Genomic DNA, 10,793 nt, shown 5'->3' with positions numbered 1-10,793 from the left:
CTACACACAATCACTCAACAACAACAACAACAACAACCTGAGCGTCCCTACACACAATCACTCAACAACAACAACAACAACCTGAGCGTCCCTACACACAGTCACTCAACAACAACAACAACAACCCGAGCGTCCCTACACACAGTCACTCAACAACAACAACAACAACAACCCGAGCGTCCCTACACACAATCACTCAACAACAACAACAACAACCTGAGCGTCCCTACACACAGTCACTCAACAACAACAACAACAACAACCTGAGCGTCCCTACACACAGTCACTCAACAACAACAACAACAACAACCTGAGCGTCCCTACACACAGTCACTCAACAACAACAACAACAACAACCTGAGCGTCCCTACACACAGTCACTCAACAACAACAACAACAACAACCTGAGCGTCCCTACACACAATCACTCAACAACAACAACAACAACAACAACCTGAGCGTCCCTACACACAGTCACTCAACAACAACAACAACAACCTGAGCGTCCCTACACACAGTCACTCAACAACAACAACAACAACAACCTGAGCGTCCCTACACACAGTCACTCAACAACAACAACCTGAGCGTCCCTACACACAGTCACTCAACAACAACAACAACCTGAGCGTCCCTACACACAATCACTCAACAACAACAACAACAACAACCTGAGCGTCCCTACACAGAGTCACTCAACAACAACAACAACAACAACCTGAGCGTCCCTACACACAGTCACTCAACAACAACAACAACAACAACCTGAGCGTCCCTACACACAATCACTCAACAACAACAACAACAACAACAACAACATCAACCTGAGCGTCCCTACACACAATCACTCAACAACAACAACCTGAGCGTCCCTACACACAGTCACTCAACAACAACAACAACCTGAGCGTCCCTACACACAATCACTCAACAACAACAACAACCTGAGCGTCCCTACACACAATCACTCAACAACAACAACAACAACAACAACAACAACAACCTGAGCGTCCCTACACACAGTCACTCAACAACAACAACAACCTGAGCGTCCCTACACACAATCACTCAACAACAACAACAACCTGAGCGTCCCTACACACAATCACTCAACAACAACAACAACAACAACAACAACAACAACCTGAGCGTCCCTACACACAGTCACTCAACAACAACAACAACCTGAGCGTCCCTACACACAGTCACTCAACAACAACAACAACCTGAGCGTCCCTACACACAATCACTCAACAACAACAACAACAACAACAACAACAACAACAACCTGAGCGTCCCTACACACAATCACTCAACAACAATAACAACAACCTGAGCGTCCCTACACACAGTCACTCAACAACAACAACAACAACCCGAGCGTCCCTACACACAGTCACTCAACAACAACAACAACAACAACCCGAGCGTCCCTACACACAGTCACTCAACAACAACAACAACAACAACCTGAGCGTCCCTACACACAGTCACTCAACAACAACAACAACAACCCGAGCGTCCCTACACACAGTCACTCAACAACAACAACAACAACAACCCGAGCGTCCCTACACACAATCACTCAACAACAACAACAACAACCTGAGCGTCCCTACACACAGTCACTCAACAACAACAACAACAACAACCTGAGCGTCCCTACACACAGTCACTCAACAACAACAACAACAACAACCTGAGCGTCCCTACACACAGTCACTCAACAACAACAACAACAACAACCTGAGCGTCCCTACACACAGTCACTCAACAACAACAACAACCTGAGCGTCCCTACACACAATCACTCAACAACAACAACAACAACAACAACAACAACAACCTGAGCGTCCCTACACACAGTCACTCAACAACAACAACAACAACAACCTGAGCGTCCCTACACACAGTCACTCAACAACAACAACAACAACAACCTGAGCGTCCCTACACACAGTCACTCAACAACAACAACAACAACAACCTGAGCGTCCCTACACACAGTCACTCAACAACAACAACAACAACAACCTGAGCGTCCCTACACACAATCACTCAACAACAACAACAACAACAACAACCTGAGCGTCCCTACACACAGTCACTCAACAACAACAACAACAACCTGAGCGTCCCTACACACAGTCACTCAACAACAACAACAACCTGAGCGTCCCTACACACAGTCACTCAACAACAACAACCTGAGCGTCCCTACACACAGTCACTCAACAACAACAACAACCTGAGCGTCCCTACACACAATCACTCAACAACAACAACAACAACAACCTGAGCGTCCCTACACACAGTCACTCAACAACAACAACAACAACAACCTGAGCGTCCCTACACACAGTCACTCAACAACAACAACAACAACAACCTGAGCGTCCCTACACACAATCACTCAACAACAACAACAACAACAACATCAACCTGAGCGTCCCTACACACAATCACTCAACAACAACAACCTGAGCGTCCCTACACACAGTCACTCAACAACAACAACAACCTGAGCGTCCCTACACACAATCACTCAACAACAACAACAACCTGAGCGTCCCTACACACAATCACTCAACAACAACAACAACAACAACAACAACAACAACCTGAGCGTCCCTACACACAGTCACTCAACAACAACAACAACCTGAGCGTCCCTACACACAATCACTCAACAACAACAACAACCTGAGCGTCCCTACACACAATCACTCAACAACAACAACAACAACAACAACAACAACAACCTGAGCGTCCCTACACACAGTCACTCAACAACAACAACAACCTGAGCGTCCCTACACACAGTCACTCAACAACAACAACAACCTGAGCGTCCCTACACACAATCACTCAACAACAACAACAACAACAACAACAACAACAACAACCTGAGCGTCCCTACACACAATCACTCAACAACAACAACGACACTTTAATCCCAGTCTGAGCATTATTAAATGTAAACTATAATAGTGCAGCATGAATCTTCTGTTCTTATGAAATCGGTGGCACAGCTGGCAGAGTGGATTTGAGTTCTTGGTCCTGTCACAGACTGCAGTGGTCAGTGATGGCATAGTTACCTTTATAATGTAACTTAGTTACTTTATTGATTACTTGATTTTAAAAGTAACTAAGTTAGATTACAAGTTACTTTATTAGTTACATTCAGCAGCTGCCATAATGCAACTGGAGCTGCGTCGGCGATTGAAGCGGAATAAGAAACAAGAAAGACGCGAAAAACTAAGTCCTCTGTTCACAAGTGTAAGTAAGATAAATAAAATAACATTTTTAGAGACAAATAAATAACAAAAAGACGATAAATATCCTAAATTTTGGCGAGTGGGGTTTGTAATGAGTCTGTAACTATGGTGATATTACGTCATCACGTCCCCACGTGTAGTACGTAGCGGTGTTGTTTGCATACTGCACACTTCTGTACTGAAAGTATGTACTTCTTTACCGGCCGAGTAGTGCATACTTCCTCCAATCTAGTGCATACTCTGTAAGTATGCGATTCCGGACGCAGCTCGTGACTTAATTGTCGCATAGGCCAGACGTCACTCTCCGAGACGCAAAAATAGTAACGCACAGTAACTTGGATAAGTAACTTTAATCTGATTACTGGATTGGAAATAGTAACGCGTTAGATTACTCGTTGCTGAAAAATGTGGTCAGATTAGAGTAACAGTGACAGTTTTGTATGTTGGCATGAACTGAAGTTACGATTAACAGGTAGAAATAGGTTTAGGTTTAGGATTTGGAGTTAGGATCAGGTGTAATGGGGTGGTAAGAAGAGAGACTGATGAGATGATTCTGGAACCAAGAGCAGTGGCAGAACAGAAGAAGAAGAAAAGTTAAGCAACAAAACTGTGACTGAGGAGATGTTTACACTAGCAGTGTGGTTAAAAAAAGTAATCCAAGTGTGTGAGGTGGGATTTGATATGACGCTGTAAAGCATCGAGGATGAACCCACCATTCCAGGGTGATCTAAAGCAGCGTTTCCCAACCTGTTTTGCACCACGGACCGGTTTCATAGAAGATATAATTTTACGGACCGGCGGATTTAATAATATCGCTCACAAACGATGTAAAATAAAGCAATAAGCCACGAGAGGCCGTGCATTACTGTGATTTTAGCACGGGTACGACGTGAAGCGGAGAGCCTAAAACTTCTTTCCCCGTGTTAAAATCATAACAGTAACGCACGGTCTCGAGTGGCTTATTGCTTTTATAAAACGGCGGTCAACATCAAATATAATAAATACAACAATGTTTAATTCATAAATGTATTTATCGTGTATAAACTTACAATAAAGCGTTCTTCCGCGACGCAAAATAGTTCGTTAACAGTGTTGCTAGGCAACATGAGGTCGAACATAACATATACTTTTTCTATTCAGTGGCGTATTAATATGGAATGATGTGAGGTGGTCCTAGGTGTGAGTTTATCGGGGATTTTACAACGGCTTCGAACGCGACTCAGCCAATCAGATTTTAGGACCGGAACTATCCGTTTTATAATCAGCTTTTTTCACTGCAATGAGACGCTGCTCCCACCTAGAGGTGACAATAAGACTGTAACACCCGAAATAGAAGTTGTGAAAACTGCTTTTATAGCATCTTTAATTATTCATTCTTCCTGTGCGGCCCGGTAATAAATAGTCCATGGACCGATACCGGTCTGCGGCCCGGTGGTTGGGGACCTCTGAAAGGGCTTAAAGCAAACGTGATTAGGAAAACAGTAAAAAACTAGTGCTAGGACAAACTGAATGAATGTCATGTTAGCTACTCAGTCCACCAATGTGCTGCCAAATGCTCACAGACTGATGATCTTAAGGGAGGATCAACGTATCTGGGTTCTCTCTTACCCAGTTTCTCACAATTTAGCAGAAGTCATAGTCAACTTGTTTTTCAGTCACTTGTTTTTCAGTCTGGACAGTCTCTGCACCTCATCAGCATTCATTCTCTGCAGTTGGGAAGGATCTCCTCCAGGACTCTTCGGCTCCAGTTTTGTTCTGCTTTGGTTAAGTATCCTGCAGTTGTATTCATACTTTGAGGATGCGAGGCTTAGGTTCTGGTTGTAGGGTCAATGTTGTAGGGTTTCTGGTTGTAGGGGTTCTGGGTTCTAGTTGTAGGGTTTCTGGTTCTGTGTTCTGGTTGTAGAGTCATGGTTGTAGGGTTTCTGGTTGTAGGGGTTCTGGGTTCTAGTTGTAGGGTTTCTGGTTCTGTGTTCTGGTTGTAGAGTCATGGTTGTAGGGTTTCTGGTTGTAGGGGTTCTGGGTTCTAGTTGTAGGGGTTCTGGGTTCTAGTTGTAGGGTTTCTGGTTGTAGGGGTTCTGGGTTCTAGTTGTAGGGTTTCTGGTTCTGTGTTCTGGTTGTAGAGTCATGGTTGTAGGGTTTCTGGGTTCTGGTTGTAGAGTCATGGTTGTAGGGGTTCTGGTTGTAGGGGTTCTGGGTTCTGGTTGTAGGGTCATGGTTGTAGGGTTTCTGGTTGTAGGGGTTCTGGGTTCTAGTTGTAGGGTTTCTGGTTCTGTGTTCTGGTTGTAGAGTCATGGTTGTAGGGTTTCTGGTTGTAGGGGTTCTGGTTGTAGGGGTTCTGGGTTCTGGTTGTAGGGTCATGGTTGTAGGGTTTCTGGTTGTAGGGGTTCTGGGTTCTAGTTGTAGGGTTTCTGGTTGTAGGGGTTCTGGGTTCTAGTTGTAGGGTTTCTGGTTCTGGGTTCTGGTTGTAGAGTCATGGTTGTAGGGTTTCTGGGTTCTGGTTGTAGAGTCATGGTTGTAGGGGTTCTGGTTGTAGGGGTTCTGGGTTCTGGTTGTAGGGTCATGGTTGTAGGGTTTCTGGTTGTAGGGGTTCTGGGTTCTAGTTGTAGGGTTTCTGGTTGTAGGGTCATGGTTGTAGGGTTTCTGGTTCTGGGTTCTGGTTGTAGGGGTTCTGGGTTCTAGTTGTAGGGTTTCTGGCTTCTGGTTGTAGGGTCATGGTTGTAGGGTTTCTGGTTGTAGGGGTTCTGGGTTCTAGTTGTAGGGTTTCTGGTTCTGTGTTCTGGTTGTAGAGTCATGGTTGTAGGGGTTCTGGTTGTAGGGGTTCTGGGTTCTAGTTGTAGGGTTTCTGGCTTCTGGTTGTAGGGTCATGGTTGTAGGGTTTCTGGTTGTAGGGGTTCTGGGTTCTAGTTGTAGGGTTTCTGGTTCTGTGTTCTGGTTGTAGGGTTTCTGGTTGTAGGGGTTCTGGGTTCTAGTTGTAGGGTTTCTGGTTCTGTGTTCTGGTTGTAGGGTTTCTGGTTGTAGGGGTTCTGGGTTCTAGTTGTAGGGTTTCTGGTTCTGTGTTCTGGTTGTAGAGTCATGGTTGTAGGGGTTCTGGGTTCTGGTTGTAGGGTTTTGAGCTGGTTTAGAAGGTTTGGGTTAGGGTAGCTTTAGGTTTTATGAAAAATAAAGAGCTGAACATAAGAATCATTCATTCATTTGATCCGATTCATTGGACGGAAGACAGGAGACGCCCCGGACAGGTGAGACCACATGGATACAGGGAGAACGTGCAAATTCCACACAGAAAGCACCCTGACCTGGGGAATCGAACCCGGGCCCCTCTTGATGTGAAGGAACGACTGCGCTGCGTTTGTAACCCACCCCGCTGCTCTGTTACCATGGTAACACACAGAAACGGAGAACCCTGCTGTGACAACCAAGAGAATTCTTCATGTACCCACTCACACACACACACACACACACACACACACACTATATTTAGTTTGTGACAGCATGTCTTTACTGAACCCTCAGCTGTGTGTGTTTATGCTGATGTTAAAGGGATTACATTTAGTGGCTCTTTACAGAGACCAGAAGCTCCGATTCAGTTTGATTTTGGGCTGAATTCATCATTTACACTGTTAGGTTATATATGTGGTGTTATATATATGTGGTGTTATATATGAGGTGTTATATATATGTGGTGATAATGTGTCTATTCTGTAGCTTCCTGATTAACTTCAGTTGTTGTTGGATTGATCTTTCACGGCTTTTGCATGTTTTGTGTAGCAGAACCGATTCTGTCAGTCACTGAAGATTAGAAAGCAAAACGGTTTTTAAAATAATCCTGAGTTTATATGGAACGTCTGTGATATTAGAATTTTGGTCACTGTTCAGAATTTTGTAGCTGGATTATTGTAATATTTCTTATAATATTTTTATTGGTTTACACACCGAGGCCGGAAAATAAAATAAGATTAGACTGCAGCGCTAAGATTAGTACGAGGTTTAAGATGCAGAGCTAGAATATAGACGTAGAGCTGGGATTCGGGTTAGGATGTAGAACTAGGACTAAGATTAAGAGCTAAACTGCATGTATGTGAAGCTAGGTTTAGGATGTGTAACTAAGGTTCGGCATGAGAAGAAGGATTAGAGTTCGAATATAGAGTTTATTTTAAGGTTTAAATGTGATTTTAACTCTTACTCCTACCTCAGCTATAACTTTAATGATGCCTGAAAGTATGTGGACACCTGACCATTATGTCTTTTAAAATAAAACTGGACATAAATAAGGATCTACCTAATTCACGGCTGCAAAAAACGCATCACGGATCCGTGTAATCTGCAATTAGCTGTAAAATTCAAAATGTATGGTTTGTGTTTAGTGATTTAACATTTTTAATTTGTGTATTGTATGAAATACGAGGCGTCGTAGCGATCGTACAGTAATGGCGTTAGTGTAAGAGACGTTTCTGTGCCGTCGTGTGCTGATAATATTTAATGTGTGATTATGTATTGAGGCATTTTGTCTCTTTGTGGATCCATAATGAATGTAAAAGTGTGTTTCTCTACACACGTGATCGAAACTCAGCAACTCTAAAGACGCTCGGTCACACTCGCGATGGCTGAGACAAAATGTCCAAGATGTAAAAGTGTAAAGCAGCTAAAAACACGACTTGAGTAACTGAGTTATTCTATCATGTCATTTATGAGTGTAATTTAATGACTTATTGAATTTAGTAGGACCCCAATTATAAGCTTTATATACAGGTTGATCGTCCAGCACTCGTCTCTTCACATGAACTGTTTTTATTATCTCAGATGATTCTGTAAAACTCATTATGAAGAGTGGACGCTGCACTCGCGCTGACCATGCCCAACCCGGACCTTTATTTTTCGTAAGCTCTTTGATCTTGTGCATGGAGGGTTCAGGTCTCTGCAGCTCCAGCACCCCTCAGCACAGTGTGAGCACCATCAGTCTCCCACTGAGATGAAATATAATAATAAAAAAATGGCCACCGGGTGATGGAGATTGATTCAGGAGAAACACGAGTGCTAATCGATACGGCCGCTCGCTCGATGGAGCGAAACGTTTCTGATCGTTACCACGCGGCTCAGGGAGAAAAATATCTGACAGAATTTATGATTCCGTGTGATTCTGAGTCACGCTGACCTGAACCTGAACCTGAAGCTCCTCACCGGGTTTAAACTGACTGTCAGAGTACACCCACTTCATCAAAAGTATGTGGACACCTGACCATAAGAGCGATAACAGCTTCCATTTTTCATGAAAAGGCTTTCCACAAGATTTCAAGCACGTCTGTGGGAATTTGTGCCCAGGATTTGTGAGATCAGGCACTGAAGTTCTGATTCATCCCAGAAGTAGCCTGTATGAAACCCTGATGGGGATGAGATCAGAGCTTCACACCAAACCTAAACCTTTACTAAAGAAAAAAGGAAAGGGCCTTCCCCAAACTGTTCCACAGAGCTGGGAGCATTTTTATTCCATATAATTAATGTATACATTGGGTGTGGCTTAAACAACTAAACTGGCTTATTAGACAGGGTGTCCACATACTTTTGACCATGTAGTGCAGTCCTCTCACCCAGCGCCATGCTCACACCACTGCTGAGAGGAATTGTAGTAGGGAGTTGGAAATGACTAAAAAAATCGCCTTACAACTGCGACAAAAGGCAACCGAAGGGCCTCGTTCAGGGGCCCGACAGTGACGAATTAGTGTTGGTGGTGCCTGCATTAGTGACCTTCTAATGACTAGTTTCTAACCATAATTGAGCCCTTAAACATGCAACAATTCAATAACCTTCTTATCATGATCAAGGCTGCTGTGGGTCCAGTGCCTATTCAAAAGCACTGGGTGCTCTGGACATGGCACCGGTACATCACTTGCTGTTACCCCACTTATTCACATCTGGGGCAATTTAAGGAAACTTCTGCATGGGAGAGGCAGAAAACCATAATAGCTGAAGGAAAACTTTGAGAAGAACATGCCAAACTACTGACAGGCTAGCATTAGTATTAGCATTAATGTGCACTAGTTTTGGGCTTTTTTTTAATCAAAAGTGATGTTCATATACCCAGGTGGCACATTAGGTAAGCAGGCGCTTTTTATCCAAAGTGACTCCTACAATTATGACTAAACACAATGCAAGCAACTGTGGTTTAAGGGCCTCGCTCAGGGGCCCGACAGTGGCAGCTTGGCATTTGCAGCATTTAGCAGAGACGCATTTATCCAAAGTGACTTACAATCATCACTGAATACAAATTGAGCAATTGAAGGTTAAGCGCCTCGTTCAGTAGCCCAACAGTGCCAATTGGGGGATGGGGCTTGAACCGGCAACCTCCTGATTACTTGTCCACCATCAGGACTAACAGAGGGATGTTGAATGGAACCAGAATGATTGGATCAGGTTCAGCAGTGCGAGCGCCGGACCCGTCATCACTCATCACACCCAGAACGCTCTCAGCTGATTGGATGACCTTGCCAGAGCTTATTTACATAATTCCCAGTGGCTCTCATGCTGGAACGCTAGCCATCACACACACACACACACACACACACACACACACACACACACACACACACACACACACACACACACACACACACACACACACACACACACACACACACACACACACACACACACACACACACACACACACACACACACACAGTGGACGGGCGGTACTGAAATAGCTGCATCTGTTTATAAGAATTGCATAACTGGTCCAATTCTTGCATGAATGATCTGGAACAGATGCAGTACTGAATATTCCGTCATTTCTACTCATAACATCAGGATGGTCAGGGTCACGGTGCTTCCTGCTCAAACACACATTCAACGAGGTCATTACACCTGTACAGAATTTGGTGCAGCCAAACTAACCTGATCAGTGCATTATTGGTTTAGTTCTGACCTTGAATCTGGTCCCGTGGTGCCACCTTCTCTCCGCTTATTAAACGAGCTCCTCCACGGTTCCTCTGACGTTCTCTGAGGAGAACGCATGCACGAGCACTCTAGTGAGATCCTACAGGAAGAAGCCGAGAGTCGATAAGAGTAAAGTCGATTGACTTAGCTGGACACCTAAAGCTGCTTATATAAAAGATAGCGATAGTGTGCTGGCAGAACGTGGGCTGCACCACCCAGAGAAGAACCAGATTACTGACACACGTCCATGCGGACAGGAAGCAGAAAGCAGGACACAAACCAAAAAAAAAAGTCATTTTTATTCAAGTTTCTGATAAGTTTGGGTTCAATATATACAGAAATAATAAATCTCACAAATAAACATGATGTATTCTCATCCAGGTCTGGTGCATCGTGACCCGAACATCATCAAGCAGGTAGATTACAGGTAGGTGTCGGTCTGCTAGCGTTACGTTCATGGTGAAGATAAATCTGCCTCCCTGAAACACAATATTACTTTAATGCTGATGAGAATTGTGCAGAACTTATGCTAACATTATCTCAGCAGGTTTTGGGAATCTCTTTCATAGCTGAGCTCGGAGACGTCTG

Source organism: Trichomycterus rosablanca, chromosome 21 (assembly GCF_030014385.1).
Source record: "Trichomycterus rosablanca isolate fTriRos1 chromosome 21, fTriRos1.hap1, whole genome shotgun sequence".
Lineage (NCBI taxonomy): Eukaryota > Metazoa > Chordata > Actinopteri > Siluriformes > Trichomycteridae > Trichomycterus > Trichomycterus rosablanca.
This window is presented reverse-complemented; position numbering follows the sequence as displayed.